The 16,223-nt window shown below is 48.4% G+C and overlaps 1 protein-coding gene across 3 annotated transcripts in view; it reads left to right on the plus strand.

Moving 5' to 3' along the window:
* Nucleotides 1-3,852: 3,852 nt before the first annotated feature.
* The window catches only part of NCKAP5L (NCK associated protein 5 like), a 32,665-nt gene continuing 20,294 nt past the window's right edge, over nucleotides 3,853-16,223 (plus strand). For 2 of the 3 annotated variants that reach the window (XM_053894608.1, XM_053894607.1), the window contains exon 1: nucleotides 3,853-3,967. The gene's annotated coding sequence lies outside the window, so the exon portion shown is untranslated. The remainder of the gene's footprint in view (nucleotides 3,968-16,223) is intronic. The other variant, XM_053894606.1, reaches the window with a different exon arrangement.

Here is a 16,223-nt window from a genome sequence, read left to right on the forward strand (position 1 = left end):
AAACCGAATGGTACTAGCACAAAACAGACACAAAGATCAATGGAACAGACTTGAGAACTAAGAAATAAATCCACACATATATGATCAATTAGTCTATGACAAAGGAGGCAAGAATATACAACAGGGAAAAGGCCATCTCTTCAAAGAATGGTGTTGGGAAAATTGTGCAATACATGCAAAAGATTAAAACTGAACCACTATCTTAACACTATACACAAAAATCAACTCAAAATGGATTAAAGACTTAAATGTAAGACCTGAAACCATAAAAGTCCTCAAAGAAAGCATAGTAAGTCCCTTGACATTAGTCTTAGCAATATTTCTTTGGACCTGACTCCACAGGCAAGGGCAACAAAAGCAAAAATAAACAAACGGGACTACATCAAGCTAAAAACCTTTTGCACAGTGAAGCAAACTATGAAGAAAATGAAAAGGCAACTTTACTGAATGGAAGAAAATGTTTGCAAATCCTATGTGTGATAAGGGGCTAGTGTCTAAAATATATAAAGAACTCATACAGTTCAACAGCAAACAAAAACAAAAAAAAATCTGATTTAAAATAGGCAGAAGAGGGGGAACAGGGCAAAAAAAAAAAATTAAGATAAAGTGGGCAGACAGTCTGAGTGGACATTTTTCCGAAGACCTACAGATGACCAACAAGCACATGAAGAGATGCTCCACATCACTCATCATCAGGGAAATGCACATGGAAACCATAATGAGATATTACCTGACACCTGTCACAATGGTTATTATCAAAAAACCAAGAAATAACAAGTGTTGATGAGGATGGTGAAAAAAGCAAACACCTGTACACCATTGGTGAGAATGTAAATTGGTGCAGCTACTATGGAAAACAGTATGAAGGTTATGCAAAAAATTAAAAATAGAACTAACATATGATCCAGCAATTCCACTCTGGAGTTTTTATCCAAGAAAACAAAAACACTAACTTGAAGAGATCTATGCACCACTGTGTCCACTGCAGCACTATTTACAGTAGCCAAGATATGGAGCGACTAAGTGTCCACCGATAAATGAGTGGATAAACAAGACGTGGGGTGTGTGTACGTACATATATATACAATACATATACCCATATACATACAATGGAATATTAGCCATAAAATAGAATGAAATCTTGCCACGTGGGACAATATACATGGACCTTGAGGGTATTATGCTAAGGGAAATAAGTCAGAAAAAGACAAATACCCCCATGATTTCACATACATGTAGAATCTGAAAAACAAAACAAACAAAACCAGACATAGATGCAGACAACAAACTGATAGTTGCCAGAAAAAAAAGAGGGTAGGGGGGTGGGCAATAAGAGTGAAGGGGATCAAGAGGCTTAAATTGCCAGTTATAGAGCAAATAAGTCATGAGAATGTATTGTATGACATGGGAAATACAGTCAAAAATATTGTATGAACTGGGACGCCTGGGTGGCTCAGTCGATCAAGCATCCAACTCTTGATTTTGGCTCGGGTCGTGATTTCACCTGGTTCGTGAGTTCGAGTCCCACAAGGGTCTCCACGCTGACAGCTCGGGGCCTGCTTTGGATTCTCTTTCTCTCCCTCTCTCTTTGTTCCTCCCCTGCTGTGCTCTCTCTCTCTCTTTCCCTCTCAAAATAAATAAACTCAAAAAAATTGTATGAACTTTAGGGACAGATGGTAACTAGACTTATGGTGATCATTTTGCAATGTATATAAATGTTGAATCACTCTGTTGTACACCTGAAATTAATATGATTGTATTTTAATAATACTTCAAAAAAATAAAGTGAGCTTTCTTAGAAATGAAAACATATTCATAAAAAGATTTGCACAAGTTTATAGTAGCCTTACTCATAATAGCCCCCAAACTGGAAACACCCAAAAATATATCAACTGGAGAATGGATAAACAAATTGTGATATATTCGTACAATGGAATATTGCTCTCCAATAAAAAGAATAGACTCACTTTAGTCAAAAACATTACTAAGCTAAAGAATATAGACACAGGGGCGCCTGGGTGGCTCAGTAGGTTGAGCGTCCAACTTTGGCTCATATCATGATCTCGCAGTCGGTGAGTTCGAGCCCCGGATTGGGCTCTGTGCTGACAGCTCAGAGTCTGGAGCCTGCTTCAGATTCTGTGTCTCCCTCTCTCTGCCCCTCCCCCACTCATGCTCTTTCTCTCTGTCGAAAATAAATAAACGTAAAAGAAAAAAGAGAATATAGACACAAGAAAGTGCATACTATTTGATTGCACTTATGTGAAATCCAAGAATAGACAAAACTATGGTGATAGAATTCAGGAGGTTGCCGGGGGGTGGGTGGTGGTAGGTGCAGGGTAGTTCACTGTAAATATAAAGGGGCATGAGGGAATTTTCTGGGGTGATGGTTCAGTTTCTTGTTCAGGGTGTTCCATCGGTGTATGTTATTGTTGAAATTCACCAAACAAAACACCTAAGATCTGTGCATTTTATTGTATGTTAAAGATAAATCAATCAATAAAGTTTGTTTTAAACCAAAGGTGAGAGAGTTGGTGGGAAGAACCATTATGACATCTTTTAGGCTCCAATAATTGACCTCAGGCACTCATTTCTGTGCTCAAGAACCCAAAATGACTTCTTTATCACTTGTCTTGTCAAATCCATATCCTCATTCTGATCTCAGTACAAAAACCTCCTCCGCTAACTTCTACTTCCCACCCTACCAAGTGATCTCACTGTCCCATGCAACTAATCTGCTCTTTCCTACCTAGGTCGCTTTGTGTCCTTACCCTGTCTGAATTTGCTCAAGTTCTCTCTGCCCTTCAAATCCCATTCCCAAGTCCTCTCTCCTTCAGAGAGGAACTCTTAATTAATCCTAGACAATGTGAGCACCCCAAGATCCCTCAGCTTTTATGTTCCTTTATTGGGCTAATATAATGCATTACTACTTTCCGTGTATACCCACAACAGAAGCAATTTTAATAAAATGGGCCAGGGAGCCCTTTGTATTTCTCTGCAGAACCCCATTCAGAACTTGCATTAACAGGCCAGTCACTATGATGCAGTTTGTGAAGATTATACGGTATCCAGACAAGGGCAAATAGATGTTTAATCCAGCACCAATGAGAATGATACTGAAGGGAGCTCTGAGGCCCTGCAGGGGCCTAGGTGGGTGTTTGCTTTCTTCTTTTAAGCCTGAGGGTAGTTCTACTTGTCTCCACCGAGATAGCAAGTGGCTGAGAACAAGGTTATATCCTTTTTCTGCTCAGCCTTAACCTCTTCCAGTGAGGAAATCAGCGCTACTCTAAAGAGTGGAGCCCGTTCCCAACGCCCAGTTTTCCATATTACTGGGAAGACCCGATACCGATCCGGAGGAGGAAAAGTGAGGAGGGAGCATTTAAGGCCAAGGAGGCACTCGAGCGTCTTCCCATAGATTTACACCCCACACGTAAGCAGGAAGGCAAATTACAAACACCAAGGCTCACAACCACACATACACGTGCACGCCCAGCCCCACAGAAGCGGATGCGCATGCCCGTGGCTCCGCGCGTACCTACTTAGTTTTCTGTGCTGCAGATGCCCCCCATTCCACCCCCGCCCAGCCCAGCGCGGCTTCTTCTACCCCCCGCACCGGGAAGGTTTACCAAACCTGACCCCACCGGGCCAGAGGAGAGTGTTTCTCTATAGGGGGAGGGGAGGTCCTTCCCACCGGGGCGGAAACGGCGCTCTCCGGACGGGCGGACTTAGCTCTCGTCCTGGGAACATCTGGAGGGGGCTGGGAGGGGCGCGCATCCAGGGCGAACGTGGATTGGCTGTGCGGAAGGAGGGAGGCGGGGTCTCGGCGAGGGGCGGGGCTCACTGGCCCCTTTAAAGCCTTGACATCAAGAGGCGGCCCCAGCACCCCCCTTCTTCTGCCCCCCGCCCCCGAGCCGCGGCCATGGACCCGGCGGATCCGGCCTGCCCTGGCCCAGTTCAGCACCTCATTTCGGTGAGTTCCAGGCCTACTTGGGATTTAAAAGGCGGCGAGTGGAGGGTCTGTAAGCTCTGGGCTGGGGGTGGGCGGTTTGAAGGGTAAGGCTCTCGTGGCAGCCTTGGGTCGGAGGGGGCGGCGCGCCTTCCTGCCCGGACCTAGCTGCCTGCCCCTCCCTCCCGCCGCACTGTCCCGGGGTGGGGGTGGGGGATCCGGCTGCGACTCTGTCCACCCCTACCCCACCCCCTACCGCCCCCCGCGCCATCCTCGCGCACACTCCATGGCCCCGGAAGGGAAACTTTCGGGACAGGGGGATGTTCCGGGGGCCGGTCTCCCTCCCTCTTTGAAAGCACTGACCTTGCCCCAGCTGCGCACCCCACCCCACCCGCATCCCACTGTCCGGGTGCCGCTTAGCGGTGCGGGGTTGTTGCGCAGGGGGGAGGGAGGCTCTCCCCAAAGCGCAGGCGCGGAGGCGAGCCCCGGGCTCCTCTTCGCCCTCCTTGCAGTCCCCGTGGCCTGGGGCGGTAGGGCGTGGGGAAGATGGGGAGAGGCGGAGAGATCAGGGTCTCTAGGAACAATCCTTCCGTGGCTTTGAGGGGCTGCGGGAAGGAAGGAGGCGGGGGCCGGGAGGCTGAACACTAAAGAGAGACTGAGGGAGGGAGAAGGGCTGGGCAGGGTGTGGGGCCAGGGCAGCGCCTGCAGAAAAGGCTCTCTGGGTCCTGGCTGCGGTGCCAGAAGAATGCAGAGAATTTATCTGTGCCCGACACTCCCCTGGCCTAGGCCGACTAGAAAAGCGGCTCACCGAACCCCAGCCCCCTTCTCCTTATTCTGGGCCCAAGGCCCCATGTCTCCAGTCCTGGCACTGCCCCAAGGGCACGAAGGTGCCTCACCTCCCGCAGGCCTGTTTTTCCAGGTTCTCAGCTCTATCCATCCAGCCTGCCAGCTGCTACTTCGCAAATGCTCGCCTTTCTGAGGAACCAGGGGGGTCTTACACTGATGGGTTCCTGGCTGTGAAGGCAAACCCCTCTTATTCCCTCCCAACCACCCTCGCCCTCTCCACGGGTCCTCTTGCCTAAGCACAACTGTCTGCCAGAGGTAGTGGCTGGAGGAAGATGCCTGGGACAGGGGTGGTCCTGGGGGACAGGAGAGAGGGAGTCAGTGTCTAACCATTCTATGGACAGTACTTTTGGAAAAAATGAACCCAGCCTAGTCGTCTTGTTGCAGACCCTCTCTTGGAAGACATTATGCCAGCTGACTCCAAGACCCCTGGTCTTTCAAGAAGGGAGACACAAAATTCACTTCTCGTATTGGTTCCCTGACTTTCTGTGAACAGCCTAGGGTTAGTGGGTTTCCTACTTCAGAGAAACATGTATTCCTGTCTGGGGAGCTATTCCCACATAATTCAACTTTGTTTTCTAAGTCTGTCGTCTCGGCATGAGGTGGCTCAGGCACTCCAGCATCTTTCTTCAGTTTAGGTCTTTGGAACAGAGTGGGAACCTAGAGAGGCAGATGGCCTGGGCTGCAGAGAAGGCTGTTCCACAGTAGGCAGAAACCAATGTATATGAGGACCAGGCTGCTATCTCTGTGGACTGGGAGTCAGAAGCACTGGTGTCTTCTCTTCCCAGCTTGCTGTGTGACTTTGGCCAAGAGAGCTTGCCTCTCTGGGGCTCTTTTTCTCCTATCTGTAAAATTCAGCAATTGCACTAGAGAGCTCTAACATTCCCTTTCGCTTTTTGACATTGTGTGGTTCCACTGATAAATGAATCTGAAAGGTAGAAAGGTCCTCTGGCAGGGTGGCTTTGAAGTTTGAAGGGGTAGATGTTGGGTGATACAGTTCTAAGTCATAGTTGCTTAGGACTGGAACCTTGGGGTGGAGAGGAGCAGACTCCCTTATTCTGCCTGAGAAGAATTGCTTCTTCTGCCATTGTCTTGCTTACCCTTGGTGGATTGGGGTATGAACTCTTGTTGGCTGGGGTTTGGCCCACCCATCAAGGCCTCTGCTGAGACATCCTGGCAGGCCAGTCTTTGAGTTGGGCCTTTGGGGAGGAGTTGAGAGAAGGGGCGGCAGCCAAGGGCCAGTAGGGTAAGCAGATTCCCAGGAGACAGTTTGCATCTCAGCTGTTGGGACTTGTTTTAGGATCTGAGCCAGGGAGCACAGCACACTCATCCACCCTCTTATGGGAAGAGGACGAGAGCCCTGCTGCTGTTGCCCATCTCACTCCCTGACCCTACTCACCTCACCTGTGCCCTCCCCCACCCCTCTTCCCTACCTAGTCCCCAGGCAGTGGGCTTAAGGAGTCTTCCCTGCTGCCTTTATCCAGTCCAGCCAGCCTCCCAAGCCCTTCCATGGCAGCCAAGCAGCAGGGAGAAACTGCCCCAGCCCCACCTTTCCCAGCCTCCTTCCCTCCTGGGGGTACAGTTTCTCAGGAGTCAGGTTCTCCAGGTTGGGACTTGCTCTCTAGCCCAAGAGCCAAAGCCTTCACGTTTTCCTTGTTTGTTTTCATCCTTGATCTCCCAGGTGCCAAGGGGGATGTTAGAGGAGGTGGTAGTTAGAGAGGCTGTGGGATTGGTTAGACATGGGACGCATTCTCCTGCATTGCTAGCTCTCCTGGGCCTGGGGAGCCCTCTTCCCTGGGCCCTGCTGCCCATGGATTGAAGCTACAACAGGAGGTATTTAGGTTAGACCCCAAGGAAACCTTCCTCACTGCGAGGAGTCCCTGGATTGGAGAATGGAAGCTCCCAGGGAGGTCAGTTTCCCAGAAAGTGGTTAATGGTGGAGTCCCTGTCAGAGTGAAGGATGCGGCTGTTGCTAGGCAGAGGCTGCTGTTTCCTCTTGGGGTGTGGCTCCGAGGCTGGCCAGCCAGAGGCCCCGTTAGAAGCAGGAGGAAAAAGGACCCTTGCCTGATAGCTGAAGAAGGGACCCTGGCCCCGTCAGCTCTGGCTCACCAGAACTGCATCCCTTAGAACAAATGCCACTTCTCGCCCTGCTTCCCCCGGCTCCTCCCCCAATTCACCACCACTACCACAGTCTGCTTTGACAATCCTCACCCGAACCTGGCAGGCTCCTCCAGCCCTAGTCTGGCTGCACTAATGGACTGATTGGATTTTCTATACTTGGAGTTTGGGATTTCTGATTGAACATGCAAATTTATGTAAATCAACCTGGGATCTGCCACCACATCAAAACAACATAGTCATAGGCTGGAAGGAATCCTAGAGACATCTAGTCCAACGCCCTCGTGTTAAAAATGGGGAAACTGTGAAGTCCAGAGGGGGAAGTGATTCATGCAATGATGAGTGTCAGAGGCAGGGCTCCTGACTCTGGTCTAGTGTTTTACATGGTTCCAGCCTGCCTTAATTTCTCATGCATGAGGGGCCTGGCCAAACTTAAAGCATAGAGGGCATTTCTTGAACCTGAGATTGTGGAGAGCTGGACTTTTGGAGGGTCAGAGTGTTATCTCAGGGGCTCTGGTCAGCTCTAACATGCTGAAGAAAAATAACTTCCAATCCCCTAGAGCAACACCCTTAATGTTTTTCCCCAGGCCCTGCCCTGGAAGGTTGGAGGACAAGGTCATTGGCTGCTCCTGGCTTGGCCCTTGCGGTTTCCCCAGAGCTGAGATTGTGTCTGTTCCCAGCATCTCTCACAGTACCAGGCACATAGGCTGTGGATGGCTCCGCACAGGCAGTGCCTCTGTGTTGACCCTCCCATCCTCATTTGAGCCTCTGCTGCTTCCCTCCATGGCCATGATGGGAAAAGATCTTTAGTTGTCTGTGACTCTTTGCCTACCTTCCCCTGCCCTTCTGGAGGGCACAGGCCAGCTGGACCTCCTCTGCAGGTTTCTACAACAGTGACAGACCACGCCACCTTGCTATAAGAAGGGTCTCGTTATTTTGAAATCAGTGCCAAAGTTGGAAGGGGGTTGCAGAGATGGGCTTGACTCCCTGAGAAGTAGTCTCCCCACTTCTAGACATATTTCTGATCTGATCCACCCTCCCAGCTGCAAGATGCCCCTTGTTCCCACTTTGCAGATGGCGCCCGCGGTGTGGGGCTGTTGGGAGGGCTGAGCGCTCACTTACCCTGCAGTGCCTGTGTGCGTTGCGGAGATCCAGAGGTGCTCAAAGCAGCTGTTGATCTGCTTTGCGGTACTTTGGCAGAGTGAGTGTCCACACACATTCAAGATCAGAGGCCCTGGCCCAAAACGCAGCAGGAACGGAACCAGCACCTTCAGTTCCTCACTACCCAGTGGCCCTCAGCTCCTGTATTCTTAGTTCTGTGTGAGGGGAAAGCCTCCCTGGGCCTCAGTTTCCCAGCCTGTGCTGATGGATTAATAACACATCATAGCTGGGGTGTGGCACTTGCTCAATAATTACCATTTTCCCAGCTCTGGGAGTTAACACAGATGAAAGAAGCCTGAGGAGGCCAGGCTGTTATTAAGGTGAATTATCATTGCTATTATTACTGATTTCTACAAATCCAGCAGCCTCTGAGAAGAGCACAGCCAGGCACACTACCTGGACCTTATAGCTGTCCTTGGGCTCTGGAATTTCTCCAGTATTCACCAAGCTTTTAAAAAATATCTATCTACGGGCACCTGGGTGGCTCAGTCAGTTAAGCGTCCGACTTCGGCTCAGGTCATGATCTCGTGGTTTGTGAGTTCGAGCCCCGCGTCGGGCTCTGTGCTGACAGCTCGGAGCCTGGAGCCTGCTTCCGATTCTGTGTCTCCATCTCTCTCTGCCCCTCCCCCACTTGTGCTCTGTCTCTCTCTATCAAAAATAAATAAAATGTAAAAAAAAAAAATTTTTTTTAAATATCTATCTATATGCATATAGATAGGTATTTTTTATTTTATTTATTTTTTCTTTTACTTAAAAAAATTTTAAGTTTATTTATGCTTGAGCAAGAAAGAGCAGCAGAGAGAGCATCTCAAGCAGGCTCCACACTATCAGCATGGAGCCTGATGTGGGGCTTGAACTCCTGAACCGTGAGGTCGTGACCTGAGCTAAAATCAAGAATCGGATGGATGCTTAACCTCCTGAGCCACCCAGGGGTCCCTATAGATAGATATTTTAAAAAGAGAGATGACCCCATTCTGCTTCTCATGCTGATGCCTGCAAGGCTTGAGTGGTTGTGGGTGCTGCTTGGGGCACTCGTCTACAGTTCTCACTGTCATGAAGGGCTTGAAATTGTCCCTCCCTGGGTAGAATGATGAGGTTGATCCTAGATGGGACTGTGAGGGGCCCCAGAACTCCTGGGGTGTGGCCCTAGGATTCTCAGCAGTCACAGTTCTGTGGCCTGATTCATTTTACCCCTAGCTGACTTGATGTGGGGGCTGCAGGTGGTCCTTTTATGGGAGGACCTGTTGAGACACCCCCAGAACCTGTCCGCAGCAGCCGTAGGTACTCCCGGGTGTCATTTACCCCAGTGTACTCCCATCTGCCCCAAACTCTCCCCTTGCCCAACCTCCCACCTTTGCCTCTGCCCTGTGCGATCTAGAATGAACCCAGGAGGAGGCGGCCCTGACCACCTTCTGAATAGTTTGGTGCTACCATGCTGCACCACAGCCTGGGTGTGAAAGGGCCTGTCTCCTAGCTCAGTGAAGAAAGGGAGTGAAGACTGGTGTCCTTTGGCCTCATCTAGCCAGATCTCCTCACCACTCCCTTGTCCCAGGGACCTGGTCCCTACTTCTAATACGGGAATATCCCCATATTCCCCATTCTAATAATCCCCAGCTGGGATGAGCTTTAGAAATCACCTGGGAGGGGCAAGTAGGTAGCTCAGTTGGTTAAGCATCCAACTTCGGCTCAGATCGTGATCTTGCAGTTCATGAGTTCAAGCCCCGTGTCAGGCTCTGTGCTGACAGCTCAGAGCCTGGAGCCTGTTTCCGATTCTGTATCCCCCTCTTTCTCTGCCCCTCCCCTGCTCACACTCTCTCTGTCTTAAAAATAAATAAGCATTAAAAAAATTAAAAAAAAAAAAAAAGAAATCACTTGGGAAAGTGGTTATACCTTCTTTTTTTTTTTAAGTTTCGTATTGCAGTTTTTCATTAGACATATTTTTAACATAGTCCAAAAATCAAAATGGTACAAAAAGGTATACATTGAGAAATTGTGCTCCCACCTCCACCCTCTTTTCCTCTACAGATAATCACTTATTTTTTACATAGCCCTCAAGAATGTCTTTACGCAGGGGCACCTGGGTGGCTCATTTGGTTAAGCAACTGACTCTTAACTTTCAGCTCAGGTCGTGATCTCATGGTTGTGGGATTGAGCCCCATGTCATGCTCAGCGTAGAGCTTTTTTGGAATTCTCTCTCTCTCCCTCTCTCTTGTTCTCTCCCTCCCCCGCTCATTCTCTCCCTTGCTCATTCTCTCTCTCTCTCTCTCTCTCTCTCTCAAAATAAATAAAAATTAAAAAAGAATACACAAAACGAATGTAATGCGTATTCTTGGGTTTTTTCCCTTACCCAAAAGACAGCAGATAGCATATATTGTCTTCATCTGGTACCTGTTGGCAATATCTGAGTGTGCATGGGTTTTTTCCTTCCATCTCTGTCAGGTCTCTGGTTTCTGATCTTTACCACCCACCCAGGGCCCCCCCAGTTGGCCCCAGGCCATTAGCAGGGTTTGTTCAGCTTCGTATACTAAACTTCATTCAGATGCCAAGGTGTAGGCCAAAACCAGCCTCTGAGGAATTCTCAAGCTCTGTCCAGCAGTTACCATGTGCTAGTGTTGTGCTAAGGAAAGGGCATATATTGTAAGAACCAGTAATCAGAGGACCTGGTCCACCTTGGTGTGTGTGGGAGTGTGCATGTGTTGCCGAGGGGGGCGGGGCACATGGTATGGCACAGTATGAAGCTGGGAGCAAGGGTCTGGGCCCAGGACTGCGATGTGGTGCCACGTGACCTGGAAGGCTGGGTTTTTCAGCTTGACCTCTTTCCCAGTCTGCGGGATGTCCTGGGCCCCTTGACTTTTATTATGTCCAAAACAAGAAACCCCTTTCTCTGTCAGATGGCATGGATAAGGCCTCCTCCCCACCCCCACCCCACCGCCTTCTGTCCCCAGCTCTGGGCCTGCAGGCTGCTGAAGCTGGAACCTTCCTTTCCACTGCAGGCTGAGGGGAAGTTGGGGGGGTGTTTGCTTCTCACTTCCTCTCTAGACGGCACCTCACTTCCTGTCCCTGGGACTAGAAGAAGGCTAAAGCTCTTGGCTTTGCTGTCCCTTCCTCTCCCCACTCTCCGCCCCCCACCCCCTGCTTTCCTGAGAAGCCTGTGGGCCCTGTGGGAAGAAGGCAGAATCAAAGCCAAGGGCTTCTCCTAAAAGCCCTGCCAAGCTCCTCACCTTCAACCCCCTACCCCACATGAGGGGACCTGTCTTCTCAGCTGCAATCCCTTTCCAGACATGATCTCATCCTTCTATGTCCTGCAGGAGGAGAGAAGTCAGAGAATTCATCCCATTTTACAGATAGGAAAACTGAGTCCCAGAAGGGTTCTAGGCTTCACCCAGGGTCATTCAGTGTGGCTGAGCCAGAACCGGAATCCAGGAAGTCTCACTCCCGTTTGTGGGCACAAATAAGAGCAGAGAGTGAGGGTTTGTGAGTGTGCCAGAGCTACTTTTGTTCCCAGGGAAGGCTGCTTTCTTCTTGCCAGAGCTGGTAGCTTAGGAGGTCACCTCCGCGCTCTGGCCAAATGGCAACCACGAAGTCAACACTGAAGCCACCTGGACGTGGAAGGCATTTGGCTGGCCAAAGCCTGTTCCCTTTGAAGAAAGAGGCCAAGAAAGGAAGCTGGGGGAGTCAGCCCTGGGGGCTGGGAGGGTAGAGCCTGCAGGTGCAGCCTGAGAGCCATCAGTCTATGCAGCCTCCCAGGCCCTTTTCCTCTTGGACCTGAGAGCAGATCTCTGATGTACCAGTAGTCAACTCAGCAGTCGCCTCTACTGCTGCCTCCAGGAGCCTCTCTGCCTCCGCTCTTCCTGTGGGACCCAGCACGTGTCTCTGGTTACACCCAGGGTGTTGAAAATATGCTGACTCTGCTGTTGGGTCAGGAGATAGGAGAGGAGTTAGTAACTGGCATGGGCCAGGGGACCAGGAAACACTCACCTTCAAATGCCCTTCAGTCCAGCTGCACTGAGTCATTCTGTTTCCGTACACACCCACAGATTTCTGCCTTCTTCTGTTTATGCCTGCCTTTTGCCTAGAATGACCCCCTTGCCGTTCCCTTGTCCCTAAACCGTACGGGTCTATAAAGTCCCACTTCACTTGATGCCTTGAGTTCTGAAAAAACTGTTTCAACTGCAGCTCAATATTTCTCTCCTGGTTTTTAAAGTTCTCAAAAAAAAAAAATTCTCTTGTGGGACTTCCTTCACAGTACAGCTATCACCTACATGTCTTATGTCCCCCAACAGACTGCAAGCCCCAAGAGGTGAGAAGAACTGATCCTTCTCTGAGTGGCCCCCAAGTACCCAGTGTTGTGACTCCCACTGAGTGATCTGTTTGGAAATATCCTCAAAATAAATAGATTAGTCCCATTTGCCAGAGGGAACCACTGAGGCTTGGGAGTGGGTTGAGGGCTTGGATAGGGACAAATCTGAAACCGTCCCTTCCTCACCTCTCAGCGTGGTTTGTCATATGGGCCCTCAGAGCCATTTGGATGGGGCACAGTTGGGGGTCTTGAAGAGACCCTGATGAGCCCACCATCTCTTCTTTCTGGTCTTATTCTGTCTGGAATGAAAGGAGATCACCAGGTTCAGGGCCTCGTGGACAGAAGCAGTGCACTGGCAGCAAGTGGGGGTACAATTATGTAGGCAGGGCTCCTCGGGGAGCTCCCCTTCTGATAGCCCGGGAAGTCCCGTCTTCCTCATAGGGGAGGACTAGAGAACAGGACACAGTACAGTTGGTCCTGCAGGAGGCACTTCAAGAAGACAGATCAATGTGGGCAGCATCAGTTCAGGACAGCTTTTCAGGAGAATTGCTCTGGAGCCAGGGCAGGGCTTCCAGGACTGTGCCGAGGGCTTTGGTCTGTCCCCGAGGCACTCAGAGGTCATGGGAAGATTTGAGGCAGGAGGGACACAATTAGACTTACAGTTTTAGAAAGATGATTGCTCTGGTGGAGCTTCTTGGAAAAGTGATTGTGGCAGGGAAAATATAAGATAAGTCTGGAACATTTTATGGTGCCAGAAAGTAAGCAGATGTTAAAAAGTAAATACATTTTCAGGGTGCCTGAATGGCTCAGTCAGTTGAGCGTCCGACTTCGGCTCAGGCCGTGATCCCACGGTTCATGTGTTCGAGCTCCACATCGGGCTCTATGCTGACAGCTCAGAGCCTGGAGCCTGCTTCGGATTCTGTCTGTCTCCCTCTCTTGCTGCCCTTCCCTCACTCACACTCTCTCTCTCTTTCTCTCAAAAATGAATAAATGTTAAAAAAAAATTTTTTTTTAAGTAAATACATTTTCTTTATATGGGGGCATGTTGAAAGGATACAGGAGCCAGCCTGAAAGAGTTCTCCATGATCAAGGCTGGAATTTAAGCAATGAATTAAATGATGATACTATTGGATTATAATCCAAAGAATAAAATATCCATGAGTTTGTGCTAATATAAATATGTAATTAGGTAAATCAGTGGCAGTGAAGGGACGGCTTTTCCTTATAGAAAACTTCTCATTAATAAATGTGTAAGGAATGAAGGCAATCAGAAATTATCATTAGAATGCTATAGCAATTGCTGTGAGCAAGATCCACTGATGAATCCTAAAGTTAGTGGGTGAGAATTTAAGAAGAAACAGGGTGTTTGCATGGTCAATAAGTATTGCCCCCCAAACTGGTTACTAATTACAAAAGGAAAAATAGTAACTTTACAGTGGATAAACCCACTAGCAGATACCGTCTAACCAGGTGGTCAAGGTTAACCTCACCAGTCATAAGACATCGCAACATTATACCCCTGATACAATGCACTGAGAAGGGCACCCTCTATGGTATTCCTTCTAAAAATTCAGAACCTCAGTCTAACTGGAGAAAACATCAACCAAACCCCAATAAGGGAACGTTCTCTAAAATACTGACCTGATCCATTCCCTTCCCTTCCAAAATGTCAAGGTCATGAAAGACAAAGACTGAGGAACTATCATGAATCATAGGAGAATAAGGAGATTTGGTGATTAAATACAGTGTGGGATCCTAGATTAGATGTTGGATTAGAAAACATCAGTGGAGTGGACATCAGTGGAAAAACTGGTAAAAGCCAAATAAAGTCTGTGGTTTGGTGTTTGTTTTTTTTTTTTTTTAATTGTTTTTCTAAAGAAAGGTATAGAACAGTGAGAAGAACATGGTGCTATGTCTATTTTTTTTTAAGTGTGTGTGTGTGTGTGTGTGTGTGTGTGTGTGTGTGTGTGTATACACAACCCTACAAAACCATGCTAAGTTTTAAAATACACACAGAAGTAGAGGTGCAAGATGGCTGGGGCAAGGGCAGGGAGGAGCATCGTAAAAAAGGGAAAAGTCATCCAGGAGAAAGTGGTCACCATCAAAGACAAGCTATAGAATGGGAGAAAATACTTGCAAATAATATATAAGAGACTTGTGAGGATTTTTTATATATATTTTGAATACAACTCAATTAAAAAAAAAACATAATTGGGGCACCTGGGTGGCTCAGTCGGTTAAGTGTCCAACTCTTGATTTTGGCTCAGGTCACCATCTCACAGGTACATAAATTCGAGCCCTGCATCAGGCTCTGCGCTGACAGTGCAGAGCCTGCTTGGGGTTCTCTCTCTCTGCCCCTCCCCAGCTCTCTTTCTCTCTCTCAAAATAAATAAACATTTAAAATGATGATAATAATAATAAATTAAAAAACCCCATATAATCTAATTAAGAATGAACAAGGATCTGAATGGACATTCTTCCAGGGAAGATACACAGATGGCCAATAAGCACATGAAAAGATGCTCAAAATCACTAACTGGGGTACTAAAAATCAAAACCAGAATGAGATACCGTATCACACTTGCTAGGGTGACTAAAACCAGGAAATCAGACAATAACAAGCAGTGAGGATATGGAGCAACGGAGAAACACTTGTACACTGTTGGCCGGACTGTAAAATGGTGCATTCAGTTTGGAAAACAGCTTGGTAGTTCCTCCAAAAGGTAAACCTAAAGTTACCGTAGGATCCAGCAGGCCCACTCCTAGGTATATACCCAAGGGAGATGAAAACATAAATCCACATGAAAACTTGCACATAGATGCTCATAGCAGCATTATTCGGGACAGCCAAAAAGTGGAAACAGCCCAAACGTCCATCAACAGATGAATGGATGAACAACTGATAGCGTATTCATACCATGGAATATTATTTGGTCATGAAAAAGGAGTGTAGTACTGATATGTGCTTCGACGTGGATGAACCTTGAAAACGTGCTAAGTGAAAGAAGCCGTTCACAAAGACGACCTCTACTACGATTCCATTCATATGAAATGTCCAGAATAGGGTGATCTATAGAGACAGAAAATAGATTACTGGTTGCCTAGGGTTGAGGGTGAGGGGATGCTAATTAAAGGGTAATGAAAACATTCTGAAGTTGTCACAGTTGCATATATCTGTGATTACACTATGAACCATTAATTGCACACTTTATTTTTTTTTAATTTTTTTAATGTTTTATTATTTATTTTTGAGACAGAGAGAGAGCATGAATGGGGGAGGGTCAGAGAGAGAGGGAGACACAGAATCTGAAGCAGGCTCCAGGCTCCAAGCTGTCAGCACAGAGCCCGACGCGGGGCTCGAACTCACAGACCATGAGATCGTGACCTGAGCCGAAGTTGGACGCTCAACCGACTGAGCCACCCAGGTGCCCCTGATTGCACACTTTAAATAGGTGAGTCATATGGGATGTGAACTATGTCTCACAACTTAAAAAGGGGCACCTGGTGGGGCGCCTGGGTGGCTCAGGTCACGATCTCGCGGTCTGTGAGTTCGAGCCCCGCGTCGGGCTCTGTGCTGACAGCTCGGAGCCTGGAGCCTGCTTCGGATTCTGTGTCTCCCTCGCTCTCTGCCCCTCCCCCACTCATGCTCTGTCTCAGAAATAAACATTTAAAAAAAAATTTGTTTAAAAAAATGGCACCTGGGTGGCTTGGTCAGTTAAGCATCCAACTCCTGATACTGGCTCAGATCATGATCTCACAGTTCACGGATCAAGCCCTGGGTTAGTCTCTGTGCTGACAGCATGGAGCCTGCTTGGGATTCTCTCTCTCCCTCTGCCCCTCCCCCACTTGCACATTCTC

Source organism: Panthera pardus, unplaced genomic scaffold, assembly GCF_024362965.1.
Source record: "Panthera pardus isolate Hobbes unplaced genomic scaffold, ASM2436296v1 HiC_scaffold_6, whole genome shotgun sequence".
Lineage (NCBI taxonomy): Eukaryota > Metazoa > Chordata > Mammalia > Carnivora > Felidae > Panthera > Panthera pardus.